General features: G+C 52.0%; 1 long non-coding RNA gene across 3 annotated transcripts in view; it reads left to right on the forward strand.

Annotated features, from left to right (window-relative positions):
- LOC142602382 (uncharacterized) overlaps positions 1 to 5,771 on the forward strand; it is a 29,188-nt gene extending 23,417 nt beyond the window's left edge. For all 3 annotated transcript variants that reach the window (XR_012836163.1, XR_012836164.1, XR_012836161.1), the window contains exon 5: positions 3,518 to 5,771. This is a non-coding gene — a long non-coding RNA (uncharacterized LOC142602382). The remainder of the gene's footprint in view (positions 1 to 3,517) is intronic.
- Positions 5,772 to 12,948: the final 7,177 nt, after the last annotated feature.

The raw sequence follows: 12,948 nt of genomic DNA on the forward strand, positions 1-12,948 counted from the left end.
TGTTTGAGATGCTTTGCTCTCTATTAAAATGTAGTCCACGCTCTGAAAACAAAAATCATGGGGGGCCAGCACTGGTGAAATGAGACCATAGCTGCATTTAGGCAGGATACGTGTGGACGTGGAGGGTGGAAGGAGGGAGCACAGGACAACCCAATGCAGTGTATGGTTGCCACCAGCCAGGAGCCCCACTTGTGGGAGGATCTGGGTTCCTCTAGTGCCTGCAAGGATTCACAGCTCTTGCTTCAGACCTCCCTGGGAACCAAGGCATGGTATAGGAAGACTTGCCCTGTATACAGGACCAACAAGAAATGTTATAGGTGTCATTTCCACACAGACACATCTCTTAGCTAGTTTGAATTCTTGCTGAGAAGTGGGTAACCTGGCTGGAGGCTGTGTAATAGCTGTGTGTCTGTCTATGAGACCATAACTGCAGTTCCTGTCCAGTCTTGACTGGCTCCTGAAATAATCTTAAACTCTCTGGCTCCGGTCCCACTTGCTGTTTAGCTAGGGCTGATAGGGGCACTGGTCATGCCGGCTCCCTCCACAAATGCCCCAGCTATTCCCTGGTTTCTTGGGTGGTTTCTAGCCCATGCTGACCTCTTGGCTGCTGCAGCTGTACCTAGCAGTGTTCAAAAGCCCTATTTCAAAGCTGTCATGGGTACGTCTGTGCAAGCTGCAGGCACACCCTTTCTTTATGCCCAGCTGCACATCAGATGCATAAGAAGCTTTAAATAGCTGGTGGACACCACTTAGTGCGCTCAGTGAATTCCCCTTGGTTCGGTTTCAGTTCCGTATGCCAACCAGTTGTTTGTTTGGCTTTTTTTCAAACCTTCCGAACTTCTTGGAGGTGACGGCTACCATGTCCTCCAGCACGTTTCCCCAGCTCTCCCTCCCGCATCTTCCCTGCTGCCACCACAGCTGGGTGTCTGCTCCCACCCCTGCAGCAGCAGCGGTGCAAAGGGGAGCATTGACACAGTCCCCAACAGCGGGGTGCTGGAAGGGGGAAGGACTGCAGAGGCGGCAGCAGCATCTGGCTTGTGGACATGCATTTTTCACTTCATATTTCAGCTAGGTGTATCACACAGTGCTTTGCAGCGTCCTGCAAAGTCCATCTTCTGCTGCAGCCTCTGCATGGAGGATCAGCTTGCTGTGTGCCACTGTGGATCCCAGCCCCAGACTAAAGTCCTGCAGCACATGTAGATGATTGCAAAAGATACAATGATGATAAACCCAGCAGAGGCTGGACCCCGGGGTGGTGCAGACCCGGCTGTGTTTCCTGTGCGGGCAACCCATCTTGCGTAAGCCAAATCCAAACCAAAGAGCATTTCTGATAGAACAGAGGGTTGGGGTGTCTTTTAGCTTCCTAACCTCTCTGAACATGCTGAAGTCTAAGCCATGCTCTGGAAATATCACTGTAAAGCCAGGAAGAGAAGGTTGGAGCCTGGAAATGCGTTCCCAGCTCTATCAGTTAGCTTTCCTTTCCGTGCCAGCTGCCTCATTTGTGAAATGGGACGGATTCCCTACCTAGCTGCCCTGCGTGACAGTGGTGACTGTATCTGCTGGTGAAGTAGCCACGCTCCCCAGGCCAGCGGCTTGATGACTGCGGTTTTAAAGCAAATCTGCATAAGGGACATACTCTAGTTTTGAGAGGAAACCTGTGAGGTGGGACAAGGGGCTGGGAGTACATGGGCAGACAGGGCAGCGAATGAGGGCAGGCTGTGGAAAGGCTCCTCCGTGAACCCCTACCTCTCTGCTAGGTCTGGGAGAGACCGCAGTGCCAGTCCCTGCTCCGAAGCAGTCCCAGCCCACGGTTAATGCCTGCAAAATGCTTCAGATGTGTAAAAGTGCTAAGTGCTATAAATTATTATTAAGAATAGACTCGCCCAGGATGTTTGGGATGATTAAAATCTCCCCACTGGCCTGCTAAATAACCTCTGCTTTGGTCTGGCTGGGCACACGTTGGGGGTTGGGGGTTTTTTCCCCAACCGACACCCCCCCCCCCCCCCCCGCTTTGTGCCCAGCCCAGGCAAAAATATGGGCCATTTACCAGCCAAGCAAGGAGGTCAGTGGGAGCCCTGCAGCAGAGAAGATGCGGGTCTGCCGTGGGTCGTGCCGGCAGCGTTGCTCCCCAGCCTGCGGCCAAGCTCCGTTCACCCTCAAGATGCTCCATCCCCATTCAGAAACCCTCCCTCCCCTTAGCTGCCCAACCATGCCTCCGTCCCTCTGTCCTTTCGCTCCTCCACAGCTACGCCCGTGGCTCTCTGATGATTCAAAATAAATAACACATTTGAGATGCTACAAGAACTGGAGCTGGGAATGGGGAAAGCCAGGGAAAGAGCTAAACTCCCAAGTTAACGATGAATCACTCGGGGAGTGGAGTCATTGATTTGTAATCATTGCCTGGCTCCCAAATATAATAGCCGTGAATTCCTCTGACCAGCAACCGAGACGAGGTGCTTTTGGCTATTCCCAGCGCACCTGCAAAAATTCAAATCCATCTTGCTCACAGGAGCAGTGCTCGTAGCTCCGGGAGCCCAACAGCTTCATCGGCACTCGCCCTCTAACAAGTGGAGTCATGGCGATCGCCAGCAGCAGCCTGCACGCACGCTGGGCTGCTGCTGTGCTGAGCTTGCAAATAAATAAGTCAAACTGCATGGTTTCCTTCAAAAATCCCTCCCCTAGGGTTGTTGACCGCTGCTGTTACCCTGTAGCGGAGGGCTGGGAAGGGGAAGGACAAAACAAAGCAAAGCAGTGTGTTATTAGTTGCCCTGGGAGCAAACAGCAGGCTGCCAAGGGCTCCCAGGGCAGGAGCTGAGAGCCCTGGGTATTCGGGAAAGAGGCTCGGCGCCATCCAGAGCAGGTCCCAAGCTGTCGCCGAGCTTTCTCTGCAAAGGCTCCCAGAGAATATTAGCAGAGCCTCTAGTTTATTATTTGTATTCTTGTATTCTGTCCCTCTCCTACCTCCTAGGGGCAAAAATGAGAGCAAACCAAGCAAACAAAACATCCTGGATTAGCAAGAGTACCTGACCCAGTCTCTCTAGGGAATGACTTTAGGGAGGGAAGAAGCCCAGTGACACTGTGGGAAGTGTTTTCTTGCTTTTTGCATTAGTCATATGAGGTTTCCTGCCTGCCCTGGGGTGTCTATATCTGTCACCAGGCTGTGGTGTCTCCCACAGATTAGTTTGGTTTTGAAGGGGTTGGCCATACTAGAGCAAGCAGGGCAAAATTTCTGTTCCTAAAAGCTGTATTCCATCTAAACATCCCCCTTACTCCCAGCCTCCTATGCCACCCACCTGAATTCCCCAACCGGAACCTAAAGCAAACCGCATCTCTGCCCTAATCCCCCAACCTCTGTCCTGGGAGTCCATCACGCCTTGATGCAGAGGATCTGAGTTCATCCCTGGTCAATCTGCAGCTGTGAGTGTCCCCGTGATCTCTGTCAGGACACCCTGTGTCTCCACGTCAACCATCTGCTCATCTCACTGTCTCTCCATTTCTCTGTTCCTACATCACCCAGGTTGCTCCACCATCACACAGAGTTCAAGCCCGATCAGTAAGAAGTCCAAGGCCTTGCAGTGGCACAGCACCATGGTTTCTCTCTCTCTCTAGTGGGAGCTCTCATAGAACTCCCACCTGAAGACACTATATGCATTTGGGATGCTACACTGCATCCCAAAGCTATGGGTCTATCTTCTACTCTCATGCTCCAGAAATGCTTTGGGAGAGAGGATAGCAAAGCCTGGGGAGCACAGCAGCAGCTGCACCCAACCTTCAGCTGCTCAGAGGTCACTCTGTTGTGTATGGTTTCTTTTCCTCCTGTGCATGAGGCAAGCAAGTCAGCATTTAGAATGGGTTTATACTACAAAATTGACGGTAGCGAGGAGCATTTGAGTATAAACCTGACTGCTCGCCCCAAAAGTGTCTGTCTCGTAGCCAAGCTTCATCCTGCCTAGGCAAACCTCCAAACTTTATTAAAGCCTTGAAATGTCAAAACAAGGTTTCTGCTGCGTTCCCTTTACAGGTACCTCCATACACCGTCACCGCAAATGCAGACACTGGCCTCAAGCCAGTTAGAGCTAGCAGCGCTGCCAGCGAAACATCATTCCCCCCAAGCATTACCCAGCTTCTCAGGCAGGGTTGTGCTCTGCGGGGATTTATATTGCTATCAGCTGTAGCACAACCTGAGCAACGGAGCTTAAAGCGAGGTGAGGGGTGCTCATCACAACAACAGTCACTCACCCAGGGTGCACACTCAATAGCAGAGCCCAGCCACTTGGGATCATTACAGAAAAAGTTCAGGGCATTTCTGGCATGCCTAGACTTGTTCATCCTGTTCTTCAGAGGCATTTCAGCCCAGCCCATAACACTTTGCCTCTTGTCCCCTGGCACTTCCCAACCCTGTCTTGCAGGTAGTGATAGGTGCAATCTTACCTTTGCGTAAAGCGCGGCATCGCCCCAAGAAGTGCTCTTTCGCTACAGCACTACCTGCATCCCCACAGCAAGCGGAGAAGACCTCAATGCACCCACCCCAACCTGGGTGACAAAGGCGTGAAGCACACAGTAAGTGTCACTTTTGCAAGCCCTTCAAGCAACAAGCTGCAGTATGATCACTGACCTCACAAAGTGAGGCACAGACAGAGGCTTCAAGGATACGGCTTGTAGGGTCTTCAAGCTGAACAGCCCATGTCTTTTGGTAGTCCTGGGAATACAACCACTTCTCAGCCCACCCTGGGAACAGATAGCTCAAGCCACTATCTGACAGATAGCTCTTTCAGTCACTGGCGAACAAGCCTTGGCTCTTGAACCTCACTGTCAGCTCTGAGAATGGCTCCTGTGTGAGTAATACACTGTGCGACAGGATGGGAATGTGCTGCTATGAGGTCCGCTGTGTAACCTGGATCATCAGATACGAGAGGAAGTATGGCTGCAGGGACCAATCCCTTTGGCTTGCCCTGAGATCCCGCTCCACATCTAGCATAGCCCCCTCCAGAGTGACATGTTAGGAGCCCTGGGGAGCCATTGTCACTATCTGCCTAAAATTCCCCGTTCCCATGGCCTTCTTCAGTTTGAGGGACAGCCCTCAAGGCTCTAGCACAAATTAAGATTTTGCTATGTGGCACATACGTGCAGGAATGCTGCCCGTCCCTGTTTTGCATTATAATATGAGAGCTGCTTCCTTTATATTCAGCCTGATCGATACGTCCTCTGCAGATGGACAACTCTTATTTCCCACTGTGGTTTCACTCTGTTGGTGACAGCCAAGGCCAGATCACAAGCAACGTCAGGAATGTAGGCATCGATCAGCGCGTCAGCTGTGAGGAAACAGCAAGGGCTGGCTGCTCCACAGGGGAAGGTGAGCCTGGAGCTGGGGGTGACTGCAAGGCAGGCACGGGGCAGCGGCCACGCTGGCAAAGGCACAGAACCACAAGACCCGGGCAAGAAAAGGAGAGCAGGTCTGGTGATGGTAACCAGGTTCAGCCAAGTGTCCCGGGATTGCTGGGCAAGTCCGTGATGACGAGCCAGATCCAAGGTGAAGTTGGGGACTGAAGTCCACAGGCCAAGGCCCACAGAAACAGGGTACATGGCACAGGCATGGCTGCAACACAGCTGCGCGGTAGCCCAGGTGGGGACCAAGTGCTAGACCCTCAGCTTACAAGTGAACAGCAGTACAGGCCCTCGCTGAGGCTTTTTAGCAGAGCCTTCTCAAAGAGCTCTCTTCAGCATTGGATACCTGCACGATTATCTAAATTAGCCCTGAGCCAGGGAGCCAAACACCCAGGGGATGCACTCAGGGCCCTGACACTAGCTACCACACTGTGTAACGGTTCTCAAGGCAGGTATAGATGCCAGGGATTAATATAATCTGCTGCCAATCTCCAGGCTCAAGCACCACACTACCGCAAATGCCCATGTTAACAGCAGCGGGCATTTTAAAGGAAAAGACCCTTACCAGGCATCCCAAGCTCTCCGCTTGGTTGGGATAAGCCTGTGTTACAACTGGTGTTCGTACAGCAGTCTAAACCTCAGTTCTGCTTCCTTGACCACCACCAACCCCTGCCATAATACGACCTGAGGCAAGCCATGCAGTAGGATCTGTGTTCTGTGGTTTCACCGAGTCGTGCCTCTGACTTTTTTACCCTCTTGCTTTTGATCTGGCAGCAAATGCCACTCAAGGCTGGCTGCCATTGCTTTTGCATCACTGTGAGTTCTCTATAACTCCGAGCTCTCGTTTCCCCGCCCGCCTGTGTAAGGCACCCTTTGCAGAGATGAAGGCTGGGTACCACCAATGCCACTTCCCCGGCTTTTCGGGAAGGTACAGGGCAGTGGCGGGAGGGATGGTTTGTAGCGGTACAAACAAGCAGTAGTTTGTCGCCCCTGAGACTTCTGCAGCAGAACTTTATAAGTTCTCCGCTCTTATAAAGAGCTTGCTCACGTGGAAAGGATGTGGAAAGTTGCTGAAAAAAAAAAAAGGGAGCGAATAGAGAAGTTGACAACTGCGTAAAAGTAACTGTGTTTTCACAAACTGTGTTTGAAACAGTGCTGGGGACAGAAAGCAGTGTGGTGCATAGGAGGGAACCCTGCCTCAGCAGCAATACGTGCACACGCACACCTTCTTATGCTAAAACAGTATTCACGATTTCACTCTGGAGGGGGAGTACTATAAGCCAAGCTGAACTTCTGACTCCCGTGATTCTGGTAGTTTCTGTATATTCACCCTGTTGTGAGTTGGACCTGAACCAGATCCCCTCTGCATCTCTCTCGGGCGTTCAAAACCTACCTCTGGGAAATGACAGGAAAGATGAAATGCTCAGCATTTCCCAGAGGCAGGTTTTGAACACCTGAGAGAGATGCAGAGGGGATCTGGTTCAGGTCCATCCTCGCCAGTCCCTGAGGAGAAGAGGGGGCTAGCAGCTACCAGGACCGTTTCTGGATGCTTTTCTAGGACCAAGATGAAGATGTATCAAGGTAGGGACATGGGAGGGACAAGCTTAATAAAACATACGGAGGGCTGTGCTACAGGCGCTGAGACACAGCGAGGCTGCAGCTCGTTGGAAGGGACTATCTCCATTAGCGTGAAGAGAGAAGATCCAGCAACTGCATTTAGTCTGTGGACATCTTAATGTCTCTGAAACCGCTGGCCCACCTCCTCCCGCTGCCGTCCCAGCCCGGCGTGCATTGCCAGTCGCCGCGCTGACACAAAGCTGTAATTGCCAGCACGGGGACCGGGGCCGAGGGGAATTCGCTGAGGCAGTCGGGCTCTCTGGCAGCCTGTCAGCTCCTAGGTCCGCAATGGAAATTAATCACTGAAGCTCAAGGAAACACACCTTAAACAAAAACCCCACCGGCTACGCTGAGGAGGCAAGGCATGTCCAGCCTGTTGAAATTACATTGTAATTAAAACTTAATAAAAAGTGGCATTTATCGATGAGTTGTATTAACCTTGTCTAAAACCATTTGGACAAATTAAAACTCCTCTCGATCTTTTCCTGCCGTGCTAAAAGCAGCAAGGCATGAAACAGATCAATAACGCTAGCCACATTGGCTCTTTGTTTGGGGCAGAAGAAAGCTTTGCTGTTGGAAAGCTTCAGCTGGCATGGCTTCAACCACGGAGACACTGCCTCCTGGCCTCTGCCAGGGCCCCTGCTGGCGAGCCCCAAAAGAGATTGCCAGGGTACTTACATGGGCACATAAAGAATGCTCCCAAAAACACTGCCGGGGACCAGCTGTCCCACTCCGGGGGACACTTCCAGGTTATTTGCATGAGCAGATATAAATGTATGCCCCGGAGAGCGCTGCCAGGGCCCCTGCTGGCACGCAGCGGGGGCTGCTGCCAGGCTACTCGCCCGGGCACAAAGCAGCGTGGGCCTCAGGGTGAGGCTGTCACGGCCCCCCACGTGCACATCGCACCCCTGCGAGGGTGCTTCAGGGCACAGCCCCTCGCGGGAGCGTAAGCACCCAGGGCCCCGAGCAGCATGGCCGCGGCAGGGTCTCGCGTCCCAGCTGGATCGCTCCCCACTTCTTCTGCGCCGGCTCCAGACCTGCAAAGCAGAAAGGCTGCCAGACCTTGAGCTCTTTCCTTCCCTCACCCAGCTGCGTCCGTCTCTCTCCAGCCACACAACAGCTGAGCAGCTCAGCACCGCGCCACCTGCTCCCCACCTCCAATCCTCCCCTCCAAACCCCACGCACGGCCACCCCGGGGACGCTCAGCACTCTGCCCCTTCGGCTGCACCCTCCTCCCACAGGGCTCTGACCCCCACAGCAGCCGTGGGGTTGATCATGTGGCGTGCAATGGCTGGGAAACGAGTGGGCATCGTGGGAGGCAACTCTGAATACACCCAGCTGAGGCAGGGTGGGCAAGTCAGCCCCACGCGTGCCTCCCCCCCGTGCAGCCAGGCAGGGCAGGCAGGAACAGGCAGGAGAAAGGCACAGGGACAAACGGGATGCTTCGGTCTTCTGTCTGTTGTTGGGGATGCTCTCAGTCGCAATCTGCTCATGATGAGCAGTTACTGTGGCTTCTGCTAAGAACTGCCCCTATGTGCGCGCTCACATTTGCTGTCGGGCTTCCTTAGGCTGCGACCCCGGTGCTTCCCGCTGCAGTCCTGCCATGGCCAGAGCACTGCTCTTCTCTCCCATCACTCATCTGCTGCACTTCCACAGCCACTGGCTTGCCACAGGCCATCACATGTGTGAACAACACCAAGTGTGTGGATATGGTAGTTTAATTCCGGTTGTTCTCATGTGATCAAGTAGGCACTGGGCTTGTAGCCTTTTTGGGTGCTGGTAAGTCCTTGGTCTCCGTTACAGCCAGCAGCACTTCACTGCTCGTGTGATGCAGGTACCCTTCAGGGATGCTTAAAATGGGTAAAACACTTTTAGAGAGAAAACATCGAGGAACTTTGTCTTTGGAAATGCCAATGCTGCAGCACAGCCAATGAAACCAAGTTCTGGGAAAAATAAATCTGATAAAAAGTAAGTTTGCTTGTTTGCTTCCCACCCGAGCAGGTAGTTAAGCCATGGAACTTGCTGCCCCAAGGCATTTGTTTAAGGCAAAGGATTTTTTGCACCTTTTCACCAGCCTTTTCACTTAGGATTACAGTGGGCATATTCAATACTTGGCATTTAAAGTAGAAGTAGAGGAAGTGGTTTGTGTTGGATCAGACTAAGTCTTCCTCTCTTCTAGCACTGTTTTTGCCAGGGGTCAGCATCATGGGCAGGGACACAAAAACTTCCAGTAGGTAGGAGCAGGGAAACATGCCTGCTTATGAAACCCTTCCCAAACCCCATAGGCGAAGGTTGAATACAGCTTTGGTAAGCAGGGATTACATCACTGGAAGCTTTTGTTGCTTTAATTATAGCTTTTAATATCGCCTGTAAAAATGTTTGAGACCTGCTGAACTCTTCTCTGACTCCTGCTAGGACCCCGGGGCTCCATCTCACACAGCAGAAGAAAGTTCCACAGGTAAGATATGAACGGTGTGAAAAGATACTGCCTTTAATTGTCCTGATACTGTTTCTAATGCAATTAAATATCTCTGGATTTCACACAATGAAATGGGGACATGAGTTCCCAGTGAATCTTTTCAAGCTTCTCACTCTTTTATGGAGTTTTATCAAGCTGCTACCACAAAGGAGGGGGGAAAAAAGACTTTGACTCAACCCTGGCTGAGGAGGAAAATGCTTTTGTTTTTACTGTGTGGTTCTGCTTTCCATTTGCATTCAGAATTAAAAGTACTCCGTCTAGTGACGAAAGTAACTTCTTGATGCTTGTCCCCTTCCTGCACCTCGGTTTTGCCTGGTCTCCCTGCAAAAGCAACGCCAGCGTAGGAGATTAATATAAAGGGTTAGCGAGGAAAATGTGTCATGCTGATAAAGGCATATGAAAAAGAAAACCCTACTAAAGCCTCAGGCCTCCTGTTTAGTTTGCAGAGTCGCAAAATATAAAAAAATTCCCTGTTTAGTAAATTGGGGAAACATGGTCCGGAGCAACTGAGAGACAGATGTGGAACCCCATGATGCCAGTGCTACAGACTCGCTTTTCAAGCTGGAACAATACTTTAAAATGAAAAATTCATTACCCGGATCTGTGAAAAGCAAATGAAGCTCAGCCTTTCCTAACCTTGACATTTTCCAGACTGCTGGCCAAATCCATGGGTAGGACACACGCACGCACATCCACCCCCACCCTTCAAAGGGCTAGCTGGTCCGACAGAGAATGGCTTTCAGATATGACTTATCTTCTCTGAATGCGCTGTGACACCAAGTCCCAGCGTACAAGGCGCTGTGCATCTATACTTCTAATTACTAAAACCAACGGTGGTAAAGGCTTTACCGCTCTGTCTGCGCACTGTTCTGGTATAATCCCCAAAGACACAAACCAGAGAAAGAGCAGGTGAAAGCAAAGTGCAACAATTAGTAAGTTCATTCGCCAGAAGTCCATTTGCATGTGCTATTGCCAGTTGCTGCTCCACTTAGCCATGGTGAGCTATTTTGGCAACCAGGGTCTGCTCACTGACGTGAGGCTATCCTAACGCCGCCCTCCTTGCTCTGCGTTTTGTCCTCGTCCTCCCCCAGCTCCATCTATAATGCGACGGTTTCTGCCAAACAATGTTAGTGCATTAGCCACTTTTCAAACGATCGCTTCCCCACTGGGCAGGGTCTCTTCAGAGCGAGAGGACGGAGACCACAAGCCTCTCAGCTCCAAAGAGATTTTCCCCTCCCCGGTTAGTGGTATTCCCTGAGCCCTGCTGATGAAAGACACAGATGTGTCTGCAGAGGAGCAGCTCTCAGTGCCTGCCTCATTCCCCAGAGCCTTCTTCAGCCAGTTTGATGTCTAAGTGGAAGGGAAGAAAATAAGCTGACAGTGGGGTTACCACCCAGATGATTTTCTGAATTGATTAGCTGCTTTTTCATAGGTCTCACAGCCATACAAACAGCAACCTCGTTGGATCTTGCAAGCTAAGTAATGACCTCGGCTAGGAGAGCTCTGGAGAAAGACCAGCCATAATGATGTGCTGCTTCCCTAGGAAAGAAACAAAGGAGAAGCCAGGGGAAAACAACATGAAGGGAACTAAATAACAGCTAGAAAGAGGCAAGGGAAATGCAGCTTGCAACAGCAAGAGGAAAAATAAGCACCTTTCAGCAGCGGCTGGGTTTTGACTCCAATTTGTATGTAAAGGGCTGGGCAGGCGAGGAAAAGAGAGCTCAGACCACAACTTTTTGAGGTCAGGGCCCTGAGTGCGGGACAGCCCCATCAGCAGCTAAGGGTGTGTTATGATAGAGGAGGTGATGTAATAAAATCCAGATCCCTTCGAGCTGTCATGTGCTGGCCAGCCCGCTGCCACACGTGGGATGGCCAGGAGCAGTGTTAGAGCTCCGGCCGTGACCTCCCTGCCAAGCAAAGCTGAGCTGCACGGGCCAAGCATCGTCCCTTACGCAGGGCTCCTGCACCCCAAAACCCTCCTGGCCACAAGGCTTTTGGCTCAAGCGGACACTGTCTGTGCCGCAGACCTCCCGCCTGCCCCAACCCCGCTGCCCCCAGCCCTCTGCCCCACTGCCGCCGGGCTCCCCACGGGAGCTCAGACCCTGGCCCCAGCCCCTGGGCCGCCCCGCAGTCCGTGGGTGGGAGTGGTGGGCAGCAGTGCTTTTTGTGCTGCACACTGTCTGTCCAGGGTCTTGCACCCCGGTGACAAAACCTCTGGGGGCTGCAAACGGGAAGGGCTGGGCAGGGCAGCTGAGCCCAGCAGCCATATTGGGGCTTCCTCAGTTCTCCCACCATTTCTGAGAGGGAAGGCTCTCCTTCAGCATCCTTGGACAGCCCCACTCGTGGGGAAGCTGCACCGCAGGCAGGGAGGATGAGTGAAGCTCTCTCTGACCAGCCTGCAGAACACTTTGGGGTCCATAAGTGCCCCATGCAAAGCATGAGCTCCATGTGCCTCTGGGCTGAGACAGGCTTCAGCGAGGGCTGCCACCCACCAGGCAGTGGGTGCCACCAGGGCACACTCTGCTAGATGCTGCAGAGATGATGGGTGGCATAAAAGGGGTGAGTTTTGGAAGCGAGGAGACTTAGGCTGGACTCCAAAGGACTATGCTAATTCGGATCAGATACTAAATCTAACTTTGAAGGGGAACAAATGGCCTAGCTTTCCTAATCTTTTGCTCCTGCGTCCTCTTGAAACCTCAGAATAATGGAGATTAGAAGAGGAAGGGTGAGATGGGTGCTACAGTCTCATCTCATTGCTCTTTCCCATCTGTGCTGTGCTAGTGCTGCCAGAGGGTTTTTATTTGACAAAAAAAAAAAAAAAAAAAAAAAGCTGGAAATAAAACCCACACATAGTATATTCCCTTTGCAAGTGCCCCACGCCTAGAACTGCAGTCTGCTGCTCTCAGTGCCTCTAATTAGCTAAGCAAGGCAAGCACTCATTAGCCCCACCTGGGTCACTCTGCAACTGGGAAAGAGGAGCATTAACCCCCACATGGCTCCAGAATAAATAGGTGAGAGGCAGATTCCTTCCCTGTGGCTGCCTGTCCCAGCAGCAAGGCCCCAGGCAGCCTGGCCCTGGAGCAGGGTGCCTTTGGGTGGTGGCAGCGGCTGTGCCGGGAAGGATGTTGGTGCGAGGAGGCTGGGTGTGCTGACAGTGCTCCTTCTGCAGCATCCGATCTCCCTGCAAGGTACTATTAGCTGCAGATTTGGAGGGGAACATTGGGAGGTGGAAAGGTTTGTAACAGCACTGTGAAGTACAGTGCTGGATTTTTAGCTGGTTTTGTGCCATAAGTGCTTTGCTGGTAGTGTCTCCTGGAGTATGTCTGCGTGGGAATAGAGGGAGGCTCTGGCATGATGGGTACAACTGCAGTGACAGAGTTTGACTTGGCACTGATGTCATGTTTCACAGCCATAACTTCAGAGAGCTAAGCAAAGCCAGCTGCCAGCTTAATAAAAAAAAAAAAATC

Source organism: Balearica regulorum, chromosome 1 (assembly GCF_011004875.1).
Source record: "Balearica regulorum gibbericeps isolate bBalReg1 chromosome 1, bBalReg1.pri, whole genome shotgun sequence".
NCBI classification, from domain to species: Eukaryota; Metazoa; Chordata; class Aves; order Gruiformes; family Gruidae; genus Balearica; species Balearica regulorum.